This window comes from Primulina eburnea, chromosome 14 (assembly GCF_022965805.1).
Source record: "Primulina eburnea isolate SZY01 chromosome 14, ASM2296580v1, whole genome shotgun sequence".
NCBI classification, from domain to species: Eukaryota; Viridiplantae; Streptophyta; class Magnoliopsida; order Lamiales; family Gesneriaceae; genus Primulina; species Primulina eburnea.
The window spans coordinates 15,555,051-15,570,064 of NC_133114.1; positions in this window are offsets into that span (position 1 = coordinate 15,555,051).

A 15,014-nucleotide genomic window follows, 5' to 3' on the forward strand; every position below is an offset into this window, starting at 1 on the left:
CCTAGGCGCTATACATCAAATGTTGCAGTGCCAACTACCCGAGGAAATAGCACCAAGGCACCGAACATTAGCTCCGCCGTGCCAAATTTTTCGAAAACTAGCGCCGCGGCGCTTAGACACTCAGCGTTGCAGCGCCTCAGGAGCGAAGAAGCAGTGCCACGGTGCTACTTATCAAGCGCCGCAGTGCTAGTTCGGGATTTATAAAAAAAACAAGACGATCGAGAACTCATTCTTCCCTAAACCTATACATCAAGCGCCGCAACCCGCTTCTCCACTACCACTGACGAAAACCACCAATCATTCACATATTTTACTCTCAAAACTCTACAATACACCGTACTATCCACACTAAACACCCTCAAGTCTATTCCATCTTCATCTCTTGCAAGGCACCTCACCCCCCTATGGAGTGAGCAAAAATCAGTCTGAAACAACCACAATATATACCACTAGTATCTAAACAATGATATATGATATGAAATGTATGTATGTCGTGGAGATATCAGGTCAAATGCCCATCCACTGAGCACATGTAAGAATCAAACAAATCGATATCAAATCAATGCTCGAGCTGCACACCGGCCTCAATCAACTCATATGATAACGTCGACAAAGCGTTATCAAATCCCAAATCTCAATCAATCACCAGGGCCACTAATGACTATGTTTTAAGGGCCATATAATACCAAACATAGCATTGTGTTCACAAAAACCACCCTTTAATCAAATACAATCATAATAGGTAACCAAGGATCATAGCTCAACGTGTATGTCATGTATGCCACATCAACTCAACAAATAAGGCATATAGACATATATTCTCAATCAAATCAATCAAACACATATCATATGATATAGATACCTGTAATATGTTACTCGGTCGCAAAATACCTCAATTATTTGTTCAAGTCGATGTAGCTTGAAGATTTCAGTATAAAAACTCTATCTACATCAATAACACATTCATTTCAATCAATAATTTTATTCAAATTCAACAATATAAGTTTCAAATATCTTTTGAAACTTTGAAAATTCATATCAAATCAAAATCATAACATAATTCAATTCCGACTTCAAAACTTAGTTTCTTGTCGGTTATTATACTACATATATGAATTTTAACTTCAAATACATGTTATTGCAGTATTTCAATAATTAGAGCTGTTGAAACTTGAAGAACTTACCTCAAAAGAAAGTTCTCTACGTGAGGATTCCGAATGTATAACTTGTTTCACGTTCTAATAACGTTTCGGGATGATTTCATACGATAGAATTCAAGTTCTCTCCTTTCTCTCTCGAAGTTGCTGAAATAAAATGAAGAAAACGTAGCAGCAACTTGTTCTTATCATCCCACCGCTCTCACGCTCGGGCGGTAACATTCATGCCTGAGCGCGAACGTTCTGTTCCCCGAGTGCTATTTGTGCCGCGCTCGGGTGGTAAAATATCGCGCTCGAGCGCGAGCGATTCTGTCCAACCTCCTAGGTTCCAAATTAGAAAAGGTGGTCAACATGAACATTGTAGATCTCTGTCTCAGCTTTCATTTGCCACTGACCTCACACAATTTTGATATCGGACATGACAATTATGCTCATTCTTCCAAAATGTGTCAGTGCAAGAACTACAATGCACACGCTACACTTCAAAATGAATTTGCCACTATTTTCAATTGGATTTGGATAAAACTCAGAACATGAAAGTTTTAATACTATGTATTAGCTTTTTAATGAAATTGGTTTCATTTCATTTGGACTAATACTTAGATAATTATGCTGAAAACCATAACATGTGTTACTTGTCTACCACGGTCCAGCACATCGTTCAAACACAAATCAATTACTATTCAACACCAACATATTTCTTACTTTCAATTTCAATTATATACGTCATTTACGTGATCACATGAAAATTTCATGAATTATCGATAAGAACAATATGATTTACGATAATACAATATACGGTCCTTACATATTTAATGATTTATAAATGCATGTTTATGACGTGAATATGTGCATTTATTTCATGAATTACTAGATTTCATTTAGTTAGGCTTTTAGCAGTATTTCGGGCTCGAACGAAGAATGGAGACTGGGGACGGATAAAGAAAAATGTTTTTGTTAAATAATTTTTTTATTATTTAATATATGATGAAAATATTATAGATTTTCGAAAATGGGTCTTTTAAGGTATTTTTACGCATTGAGATGTATTTGAAATCAATAGGCGATTTTTAGCAAAGCGGAGGACTTTTTGAGGGTTTGAGTAATATCAAATTTAAACGAAACGTTTTACGAGCGTGTTTTTGAGCTTGATGGGTCTATTTTAACTTATTTTGGGCCAAGAATCCTACAAATTGATTTTTGTTTAAACCAAGGGTCTGAGATTGTACACTGTTGAGGATGACATTGTGACGTCCCGAAAATTTGAAGTCCACATGAATCACGTGCGTGCAAGTTATTAAATTCCTTATGTATTTTATTAAATGATTTTAATGCATGTTTATTTTATTAATCGGTGTTTTAATTCATGATTTATGAATTTTCATTGTTTTAAATTATTATGCGTTTAGTGGGTACACGTTAAAATGTTTTCTTGAGTTTCTTGGTTCAGGCGATTATTCGAGGCGGGATAGCGCAAAAGACTTGGTGACGATTGTTGGCAATTTAAATGTGGTATTTTATTTTAAGTCAAGGAAGGGGCCATTTTAGATGATTTATCTATTTTAGGCATTTTTAAAGCCTAATTTAATTATTAGATAAATATATGATTTTAAACTTTTAAAATGTATCACTTGTGCATTCCATTTTAAAGTAAGGAATTTTATTCAAGATTTATAGAGATTGATATGTTTAATTAATCTAATAATTTAGTTAGTATTTTAAGTAGCCACCTAATTAGCCTTTCATTTTTAATTAGTAGTGTGAATGAGTAATTAAGCAAAAATCACTCCCCTAATCTATTTCCTAACTCACGCACACACCCACTTTAACACACACTCACACACGTACAAGCATACACACACACAATTTTAATTCTCTCTTCACTTCATTCTTTTAAAAGAAAACCTAGGGTTCTTGAGAAGCATAGTAGCCGCCCCCTCCCTTTAGATTCCAGCAAGGTTTTGTTGCATTTTATTCAAAGAAAACGGTGCCACATTCGTCCCGGATCAATCCTCACGCCATCTCCGCTTCGGTGTCGTCGTTACGGTATTTTTAAATATCAAAAGGCATGTATATTACGTTCTTTCTGCATCGATCTTGTCATAGTATGTGTTGTGTTATTTTATGCGTGAAAAACCATGTGTGACGTTCGTCGTTTGAGCGGAAAATGATTTGAATGCGTTTGAAATACTCTTTAGATCTGAAATCTCGTAACTCACTGCTCTGTTGAAAACTACGATTTTTCTGTCGAGATTTTGAGAAAACTTTCAACTACAAAGTTGTAGAACTTTTCGATACCTTCAATTTGATATACAATTCGAGATTTTTGGATGCAAATTGAGTGTGTTATGATGTTTTTCGTGGGACTGCTCAAACTGCGTTTTTCAGAAATTATGTTTCATGTGTTCTTGAGATTTTATTGTTGCAGGCTTCGTTGGGGGATCGACGAGTGATCGTTGCTGCGTATAGGTATATTTTAATGATGTTATGATGATTATTGAAGCATCGTTTCTTGTCGTTAAGTGCTTGGGAGATTTAATGTTGTATAAAAAAAAACGTTTTGCGTCAAAAAGTCTTGTTCACGGGCTTAGTTGGGTTGATTGTGACGGATGGTTGTTTTGGGATAGTTGTATAGGCGGGTCATTGATTTAGTAGCCTAAGATGAGCTCGTGATGTGGGTTATTGGGTTGTATAGCCGAGTTGAGGGAGTTAAGCACAACAGGTTCAGAATTTCGCGAGTTTCTAAGTCTCGTAGGTACACGGACGTCCACACGGACCCTGGCACGGGGTCCGTGCCTTTGTTATCTTCACGGTGTCAAATTTTCGCATGGACACGGACCCGTACCCGGACCTAAGCACGGGGTCCGTGCCCCTTTTCTTCTCGAGTATTCCCTTCACAGTATGTAGACGGACCCGTACACGGACCCGGTCCAGGGGTCCGTGTACCCTCGGTTTGGGAAAAGGTTGTTAGTTGTTTTCGGGGTTCGATGTCATGGTTTAGTGCAAGGGTTATCAAGGTTTTGTCATGGGGAATTGTAGAATGTCCTAAGGAATGATTGAGCTTGAGAGTAAGTATGATTTCTACGTCTAAGTTATGCAAGTTAAGTATGCAAATTCCTGATAGTATGTGCAGCGACGGCCCCAGTCGAAGTCCAACGAATCCCTCAACGCCAAGCAAGTAAGTATGTATGACGTGCAAAGAAAATATTTTAAGTTTTTGAGGTATGCTAATTGTCTTGTGACCAAATTATGAATGGGTTTGGAAGTCGGTGAACGTGGCCGAGGACCTCTCCGCCCCGTTAAATTATGAACGGGTTAGATCGTGGTTGGAAAGCGTTAAATTATGAACGGGGACCAACCAGCCCGTTAAATTATGAACGGGGATCTCATGTATGCGGCAGTGGATACGTCCCTGTCAGCCCAGTACTGTGGTGTGTCTGATCAGGCGTTTATTATGTATGGGTCACTTGCTTTGAAACATTCTCTATGCAAAAATGAAGTCATGTATGTTTTAGTATGCTCAAGTATGCAGTTATGATTATGAAAGTTTCACGCTATGGCACGTCTATGTATGTATGCAAGTTCAAGTTTCAAGTTATGTACGTTCTATTTTTAAGAGACATGCGATTTTATTATGTAGTACTCGTTATCCCAGTTTATACGTGTTGAGTCTTTAGACTCACTAGACTTGATCGATGCAGGTGACTATGTTGATGAGGAGACGGGAGGTGGCGACCAAGGGGCAGGCTTGGACTGAGCGGGAGGCTAGACCCGAGGACCGCCTACGTTATTTTAAGATTTTAAGAAAATACATTTATACTCTGATTTTATGGTTTGAATGTGAGATATTATGAGACAGCTTTTCTTTTAGCAAATTTTAGTTGGCGATATTGATTTCACATATTATTTTGATGAATGATGAGTGACGACCGTATGGATGTTTATATTTAAGAAAATTTTTAATTTTTCCGCAAAGTTTAAATATGAAAAGTACGGTTCGTTACAGTTGGTATCAGAGCGGTGTTCTTGTAAAGGGTTATGCCTACCGCCAGTCGCAAGAAGCTCTCGAAGTCACACCTCAAGTCTGTAAATTTTAAGTTTTTAAATTATTTCATGTATTAAGCATTCAAGTCATGATTTCAGCATGTGCATGTTTTAATGCAATCACCTGTATGTTTACATGACATACGTTTTAGAGTACAGGTTTATCTGTCGTTATGAATTGAAGTTGGATCCTTAAAACTTTTATGCATGTTACGACATGAAATGAGAAATTATTTAATTTTCTTGCATGCTGTTGTGGTGGAATTGGACATGAGTAAGAATTTTGCTTTTGGACATTAGGAAAAGTTGGAAATGATTTGTCTATATTAATTTTTGGTTAGTAGTACTGATGTTATACTTGTGGGTAATAAGTTAAACTTGGCAATTACGAATGCTTTGGGGACTTGTGGATTTTCTAAGACATTACTGATGGTTTGTGGTTGCTAGCTGAGTTGCTTTTTGAGAACTCCACGTAAGGATTAATTATTTGAGACTACGACGATATTTGGAAGTATACAAGCATAGAATTTATTTAGGATGCATGCTCCCCTAGTTGGATTTGATAATTTAATTGCACGAATTGAGAATTCTAAGGACCTAGTGGTAATGACCAATAATTTCAGGACCTAAGTGCAAAGATAAAAATCCTAAGGGACTAGTTTCGAATTTATCGTTTGGGATTAAATTCCGAGTTTCGGGGATTTTAAGGTTTAATGAGACTAAAATCGAAGATTTTATTGAGGACCGGAAATGCAAATTTTGAAGAGTTGTAGGGCCAAAAATGTAAGTTCGAGAACTTTAAGGATCAAATTGAAAATTCAGAAAATTTTGGGGAGTAAATTCGAATTTTTGAGAAACACTTGGGTTAAATCAGTAAATTTCGAGGCTTTGAGAATTGAATTTGGGTCTAATAAGCTCAAAATTTTTGAATTTTATGTTGCGAGAAACTTACACAATGGAATTAGGAACACCGAGAACTTATGGGTAAATGTGGGATTTCCGAAATTTAGGACAAACTGGATAATTTTGAGGAAATAATGAATTAACGCTACAATTTTAAGGAATTTGGGGGACTAGTTTAGCAGTAAGTGAGAATTGAATGGTTTAAATGATAGGAATTTTCGATGATTTAAGCTCGAAGGGATCATTAGAAACTTGGAGTATCTGGGTTATAATATTATAAGAAATGGTAATCAAGGGGATTGTAAGATGAATCGACATTGGGCTCGAAAAGTTAAGCACTAGTGAATTAATGTTGCGGCAAATTTAAAAATTCAGGGTGATAACGATTTGAGGTAAATTTGATCGGTTAGCTAAGTTATAAGAGTAGACATCGAGTTAGCGAATTTTTTTTTGGGAACTTAAGTTGATGTGTCATAAGTTTTAGTCATGATTGTAACAGTTAAGCTTATACCTTTGTTGGAATTTGATCTTTCTAGAAGGTTGGGTATGGTTGATGATGAGGTTATTTGATAGACGACGCATGTAAGAATTGAGGTAGACATCTTGTCTTGGGAATTTTTGTAGGTTATTAAGAAACTTGAGAATAAGTGAATATGTGTGTTGGAATTATGTTATCCAAAACTATTTGGACTGCGTAAGGTTGAATTTCAAATTTATTGGGATATTTGCTCATACGGAATTTTTGGGTGAAATAAAAACAAAGAGAATTATGGGTGTTCAACATAAATTATCAATAAATGAATATTAAGATTTTTATTGAGTAAGAAATCTACAAGCTTGATATGGGGATTCTAGAATTCTATGGGTTATAAGTGGAGTTGATTTATTAGAGTTAGTCCATTATTAATAAAGGAAGCTTATTAAGTTTTATACGCTAGAATTAATTGAGTATTGAGGGTACGTCTAAGTGGGACATTCGTTTCAATGAGGAAGGTTCAAGTGTCTTAGGCTTTAACTATATTGTAATCGTGAAGAAAATAGTTTAAGCTTGTGATTGATGCTAGAAAGTTTTTTTTTATTATTTAAGGAGAGGATCGATATTATATAATTTGGGGTTTTATGGATTTATGTTACTCGAAATTAAAGGTTGGCAACAATTTTATATTTGGGACGTACTCGTAAATAGCTAAGTTATGTAAGTTTGTATCGTAAGGTAAATATTCGATTCAAGGATTGTAGGCCAATATTATTATGGGGATTAAGATAAGATTTAACTTTTAAGTGTATTGCTGAGGATGAAAGTTGATCAGTAACCGTTGGTGCTAAGATCTCTAAAGTTGAACTGCATAAATGCTAATATAATAGGTCGTTGACATTACAGGCATAGTATAAAGAAGGTGAGATACGATAAGTTTGAACCTCCATTTCTAATATTAGGAACGACGAGAAAAGTCAGAATTCGAGGTCGTAGTAAAGTAAAGTTAAGTTACCATAAGTCGTTTTAAGTTGTGATTCTCAAACGAGGTTTTTGGTAGGCAATTTAATTAGGATTGAAGAGACTTAAGGACAACATAATACTTAATTTTATTCAGAGTAGCACAGCGGTAACGTGGATCGTTGGGATACTAGAATTAGGAATCTAACTTTGGATTATCGAGGATAAGCGAATTTCGGGGACGAAATTCAAATTAAGGGGGATAGATTATGACGTCCCGAAAATTTGAAGTCCACATGAATCACGTGCGTGCAAGTTATTAAATTCCTTATGTATTTTATTAAATGATTTTAATGCATGTTTATTTTATTAATCGGTGTTTTAATTCATGATTTATGAATTTTCATTGTTTTAAATTATTATGCGTTTAGTGGGTACACGTTAAAATGTTTTCTTGAGTTTCTTGGTTCAGGCGATTATTCGAGGCGGGATAGCGCAAAAGACTTGGTGACGATTGTTGGCAATTTAAATGTGGTATTTTATTTTATGTCAAGGAAGGGGCCATTTTAGATGATTTATCTATTTTAAGCATTTTTAAAGCCTAATTTAATTATTAGATAAATATATGATTTTAAACTTTTAAAATGTATCACTTGTGCATTCCATTTTAAAGTAAAGAATTTTATTCAAGATTTATAGAGATTGATATGTTTAATTAATCTAATAATTTAGTTAGTATTTTAAGTAGCCACCTAATTAGCCTTTCATTTTTAATTAGTAGTGTGAATGAGTAATTAAGCAAAAATCACTCCCCTAATCTATTTCCTAACTCACGCACACACCCACTTTAACACACACTCACACACGTACAAGCATACACACACACAATTTTAATTCTCTCTTCACTTCATTCTTTTAAAAGAAAACCTAGGGTTCTTGAGAAGCATAGTAGCCGCCTCCTACCTTTAGATTCCAGCAAGGTCTTGTTGCATTTTATTCAAAGAAAACGGTGCCACGTTCGTCTCGGATCAATCCTCACGCCATCTCCGCTTCGGTGTCGTCGTTACGGTATTTTTAAATATCAAAAGGCATGTATATTCTGTTCTTTCTGCATCGATCTTGTCATAGTATGTGTTGTGTTATTTTATGCGTGAAAAACCATGTGTGACATTCGTCGTTTGAGCGGAAAATGATTTGAATGCGTTTGAAATAATTTTTAGATCTGAAATCTCGTAACTCACTGCTCTGTTGAAAACTGCGATTTTTCTGTCGAGATTTTGAGAAAACTTTCAACTAAAAAATTGTAGAACTTTTCGATACCTTCGATTTGATATAAAATTCGAGATTTTTGGATGAAAATTGAGTGAGTTATGATGTTTTTCGTGGGACTGCTCAAACTGCGTTTTTCAGAAATTATGTTTCATGTGTTCTTGAGATTTTATTGTTGCAGGCTTCGTTGGGGGATCGACGAGTGATCGTTGCTGCGTATAGGTATATTTTAATGATGTTGTGATGATTATTGAAGCATCGTTTCTTGTCGTTAAGTGCTTGGGAGATTTAATGTTGTATAAAAAAAACGTTTTGCGTCAAAAAGTCTTGTTCACGGGCTTAGTTGGGTTGATTGTGACGGATGGTTGTTTTGGGATAGTTGTATAGGCGGGTCATTGATTTAGTAGCCTAAGATGAGCTCGTGATGTGGGTTATTGGGTTGTATAGCCGAGTTGAGGGAGTTAAGCACAACAGGTTCAGAATTTCGTGAGTTTCTAAGTCGCGTAGGTACACGGACGTCTACACGGACCCTGGCACGGGGTCCGTGCCTTTGTTATCTTCACGGTGTCAAATTTGCGCATGGACACGGACTCGTACCCGGACCTAAGCACGGGGTCCGTGCCCCTTTTCTTCTCGAGTATTCCCTTCACAGTATGTAGACGGACCCGTACACGGACCCGGTCCAGGGGTCCGTGTACCCTCGGTTTGGGAAAAGGTTGTTAGTGGTTTTCGGGGTTCGATGTCATGGTTTAGTGCAAGGGTTATCAAGGTCGTGTCATGGGGAATTGTAGAATGTCCTAAGGAATGATTGAGCTTGAGAGTAAGTATGATTTCTACGTCTAAGTTATGCAAGTTAAGTATGCAAATTCATGATAGTATGTGCAGCGACGGCCCCAGTCGAAGTCCAACGAATCCCTCAACGCCAAGCAAGTAAGTATGTATGACGTGCAAAGAAAATATTTTAAGTTTTTGAGGTATGCTAATTGTCTTGTGACCAAATTATGAATGGGTTTGGAAGTCGGTGAACGTGGCCGAGGACCTCTCCGCCCCGTTAAATTATGAACGGGTTAGATCGTGGTTGGAAAGCGTTAAATTATGAACGGGGACCAACCAGCCCGTTAAATTATGAACGGGGATCTCATGTATGCGGCAGTGGATACGTCCCTGTCAGCCCAGTACTGTGGTGTGTCTGATCAGGCGTTTATTATGTATGGGTCACTTGCTTTGAAACATCCTCTATGCAAAAATGAAGTCATGTATGTTTTAGTATGCTCAAGTATGCAGTTATGATTATGAAATTTTCACGCTATGGCACGTCTATGTATGTATGCAAGTTCAAGTTTCAAGTTATGTACGTTCTATTTTTAAGAGACATGCGATTTTATTATGTAGTACTCGTTATCCCAGTTTATACGTGTTGAGTCTTTAGACTCACTAGACTTGATCGATGCAGGTGACTATGTTGATGAGGAGACGGGAGGTGGCGACCAAGGGGCAGGCTTGGACTGAGCGGGAGGCTAGACCCGAGGACCGCCTACGTTATTTTAAGATTTTAAGAAAATACATTTATACTCTGATTTTATGGTTTGAATGTGAGATATTATGAGACAGCTTTTCTTTTAGCAAATTTTAGTTGGCGATATTGATTTCAAATATTATTTTGATGAATGATGAGTGACGACCGTATGGATGTTTATATTTAAGAAAATTTTTAATTTTTCCGCAAAGTTTAAGTATGAAAAGTACGGTTCGTTACAGACATAGTTCAATATCGCGACAGACTGTGGGTTCCTAGTGGTGATCCACAAAGAGAAGATATTATGAAAGAATCTCACAACACCCCATACACTTTTCACCCAAGGAGTACGAAGATGTACAAGGATTAGTAAACCTTCTATTGGTGGCTGGGCATGAAGCGATATATTTTGTGCTTTGTGTCTGAGTACTTGACATGTCAGCGGTTTAAGGTAGAGCATCAAAGACCTTCAGGAAAGCTGAGGACGCTCTCTATTCCCAGTGAAAATGGGAGAACAACACTATGGGTTTTGTGGGACTACCGAGGACCGTTGGACGTTATTATGTCATTTGGGTGATAGTTGATTGGCTTACCAAATTCGGCCATTTTCTACCGATCAAGAAGACTTGCACGATGACTCAATACACAGAGCCATACATCAGAGAGATAGTCAGATTACATGGGATTCCAATGTCCATTGTGTCAGACATGGACCCGAGGTTTACATCTTCAATCTGGAAGAGTCTGCATCAGGCATTAGGTACAAAGTTTCTATTCAGTACAACTCTCCATTCTAAGACCGGCAGTCAGTCTAAGAGAGTGATTCATAACTTAAAGGATCTATTCAGAGCTTGCATGATCAACTTCCAGGGCAGCTGGGAGCTGAAACTACCTCTCGTGGAGTTCACATACAACAACAGTTATCAAGCATCTATTGGTATAGCTCCATATGAGGCACTTTATGGGAGAAAGTGTAGATCACCTGTCTATTGAGATGAGGTAGGTGAAAGATCAGAGTTGGGTCCTGATATCGTCAGACAGACTGCAGAGTTAATAGCCAAGATCGGGGATAGGATGAAGACTGCTCAGAGTTGACAGAAGAGTTATGCAGATAAGCGGCACAGAGATCTAGAGTTTGCAGTGGGTGACTATGTCTTCGTGAAAGTAGCACCTATGAAGGGTGTAATGACATTTGGCAAGAAAGGCATATTCAGTTCTAGTTTCATAGGTCCATTTGAGATCCTCGAGAGGCTTAGAACACTAGCATATGGAGTTGCAATGTCGCCAAATCTGGCGGGAGTTCATAACGTGTTCCACGTATCAATGCTGCAAAAGTAATGTAGAATCTTTTTCATGTGATGAACTACGAGTCTCTGCAGTTGATGCTGAACTTGTCTTTCGAGGAAAGACCTATCTAGATCTTGGACAGACATGAGAGGAGACTCCGGAAAAAGGTGTTCCAAATGGTCAAAGTCAAGTGGCTGAATCATTCCGAGTAGGAGGCTACTTGGGAAACCGAGACCGAGATGAGGAGTCGATACCCAGAACTATTCGGTGTGTTTTAATGTAGAGGACAAAATTCAATTTTTAGAGGGGAAGAATTGTGAGGTCTAGAAATTCGAACGACGTAATCTGACTACATGTGGATCTAGTGTTTTTATTAAAATGCTTATTTAATTATTTTTAAATGCATGTTTATGACATGATTATGTTCTTTCATTTAGTTAGGATTTTAGTAGTATTTTGTGCTCGAACGAGGAACGGAGATCGGGGATGGATAAGGAAAAATGTTTTGGCTAAATTATTATTTTTAACTATTTAATATATGATGAAAATATTAAGGTTTTTCGAAAATGTGCCTTTTAAGGTATTTTTATGCATTGAGCCTTATTTTAAACCAGTAGGCGATTTTTAGCAAAACGGAGGACTTTTTTAGGGTTCGGGTAATATTTTTGAAATCAAATTTAAAAGAAACATTTTACGAGAATGTTTTTGGGTTTGATGGGCCTATTTTAACATATTTTGGGCCTCAACTCCTACATTCTTTTTTTGTTTAAACTTAAGTCCAAAACCCCAAAATTTTTCTTTTCTTCTACATTAAATGAACACCACCCTCAAATCTAGCAGCCCCTCCAACAGATTTTCCTCGTCCAGCAGCAGTTTTGTGGTGGGTTTTTGCAAGAATTTTCTTAGAAAAAGTCGTCTCGTTCCCCTGGTGTTCGTCCCTCGCCCCGTTCGTTGATTTTTTCGAGCATAAATACGCAAAGGCAGACCCTATACCTTTGCTATCTCATCTTTCACACCATACTATGTATTGTTGAATGTTTATGCACGATCCATGGTAGAGTTCATGTTTCTTTCACGTTTTTCCTGGTATAGTATGACAAAAATTAGTTTTTATGATATATTGACTCGCATTTTGTTATGGTTTAATGGGGATGCCGGTTTTTGTAAGTTGGGAACGTTTTTCACGAGGTTGGGAGTAGTTTAGGTGAAGATTTTGGTCTTGGAATGTGTCTTGGTCTGAGACAGATCTAATCCCGTTATTGTGGCTGGGTTTTGGATAGTTTGGGTGGTTCACGTGTATTCGAGTGCATGGGGTTGAAGTAATGGCTAGGGCAGTGCAGGAAGGTTTGGTTGTGGTCTAGGATGGTTTGGATTTGAGGTGGAAAATTGGGGTTTTTGCCCGCAAGATTAGCGCCGCAGCTGTTGCGTGTTTTCTTGATTGCTCGCAAGTGCACGACGTCAAGTTATAGTAAAATGTAATTTTGAGTACAATTGTCGATCCACGAGGAATGTATTTCTAAACTTATATTAGTGCTTGTAATTGAAATAGTCTCGACTTTATTTAGAATAATCAGTTGACAGATTTGTTTGCATCAATAACTAGACTGAAAATAAATTTAATTATAGTACCAAATAGTAGTAAACAACAATGGAATAAAAGATCTAGAGGTCCGATTTCACGCAACTATCCACCATATGTTATTTTGAGTAGCTATATTATAAATGTCCTTCTTATAATTTAGCCAAGAATTCTATAATTATCTACTCCCTCTCCCGAGTACTAAGTAGATACTAATTATCTAACAAAGGATTGAAACGTCCCCGTAAACAATCTATAATTAAATAACACAATAAACAATAACTTCTTTTAATGGCTTCAATAGCAATATATGTCTTCCCGAACTATATAAATACCATCGATGTATTTTTCCCTTTCTTGTTTATAAATTCCCTTTTTTCAAGTGATAAATTATAAACATAAGAATCATTCAAGATATGGCGAGTAAAGTGAAAGCATTAAGATTGAAAAAATACAAATGAACAATAAGGAAAACTTATATAGCATAATTCATAAATCCCAACACATGGTTTCTAGTTTTGTTCCATCTTTCCTCTAGAAATAAGAATTAGTTCATAATGACACAAACAACACAACAACACATGAATCTTAAACAAGAAATATCAAATAAAAATAAAGAAAGAAGACTTAGAACAAGATGTTGAAGTGCTGATTCAGTCCCCGGATTTGTGCAAAAGAATTCTCAAGAACTTGATGAACTTGATCTTCAATCCTTCTTCAGCAGCCTCCACTCCTTCCTTAGCTCTCCAATACCCTAGATAGTGAATAATAGAAGCCTTTTATAGTCCAGAAAATCCTCCCCACGCAGCACACCATTTTCATAGACTTTTATTCGCAGTCCACAAAGTTACAGATTTTTCGGAATCTGTTTTTTCAAAGACCGCGGGTGCGCTCATAGATGGATCGCTGGTGCGCTGCTGTTTCGGGGAAAACTTTCATTCTCAAACTTCAGTGACCGCGGGTGCGGTAAGGCTTCGGCAGAAATTTTTGAAACTTGATTTTCATTAACCGTGGGTGCGGTCTCGTTGTTAGCGCGGGTGCGGTACTGCTTCGGCAATTTTTATCCTTTGCACTTTCCAATTCAACACTTTACTACTCCAAATTCTCATTCTAAGCTTCCAAACTACAATAAAAAAAACAACAACAAATCACATAAAACCTGCTCAAAAATCACAAAATTCCAAGTTAAAAACAATTAATAAAAGTACAATAAATTGCACTTATCAAACTCCCCCAAACTTAAGATTTTGCTAGTCCCGAGCAAAACAAAACAACAAAAACAAACAAGTCATGAAATATTTAAATAACTTGGCCTCAAGATAAATTAACTAACTTTTCATGCATTCACAAGTCAAATCAATCCAACCAATTTTTTTTCATCCGGATAAAATCATGCAATCGGTTAATTTTCTTAACTTTTAATCTCTTCAACACATGTTTCAAAACATTCTCAATCGATATCACTTTTTACAAACACAAATCAAGAGGTCTTTTCCGGTAAAGATTGGGTTCAAAGCCATATTCATTCAAGAAAAGAATACCCAATAAATATTTGATGCAATGAGGTGTGTGTAAAATTGATCAAGATTCTTACTCAATGAAAGTGTTTGTCGATTTTCCATAAGCTAGATCCTCCCAATCACTCTCCACTAGTATATTGGACAACTATGACTAGGTTAATAGGATTTTCAATGGTTGTAATGTTAGGCATTGGCTCATGGCTACAAATAAAGATTAGGAGTTCAAATAAGGGAGTAAGTTGAATTTTATCTCTTTTGCAAACTCCAATTTTTCTTTTATCTCTATTTTTTATTCATTTCATCT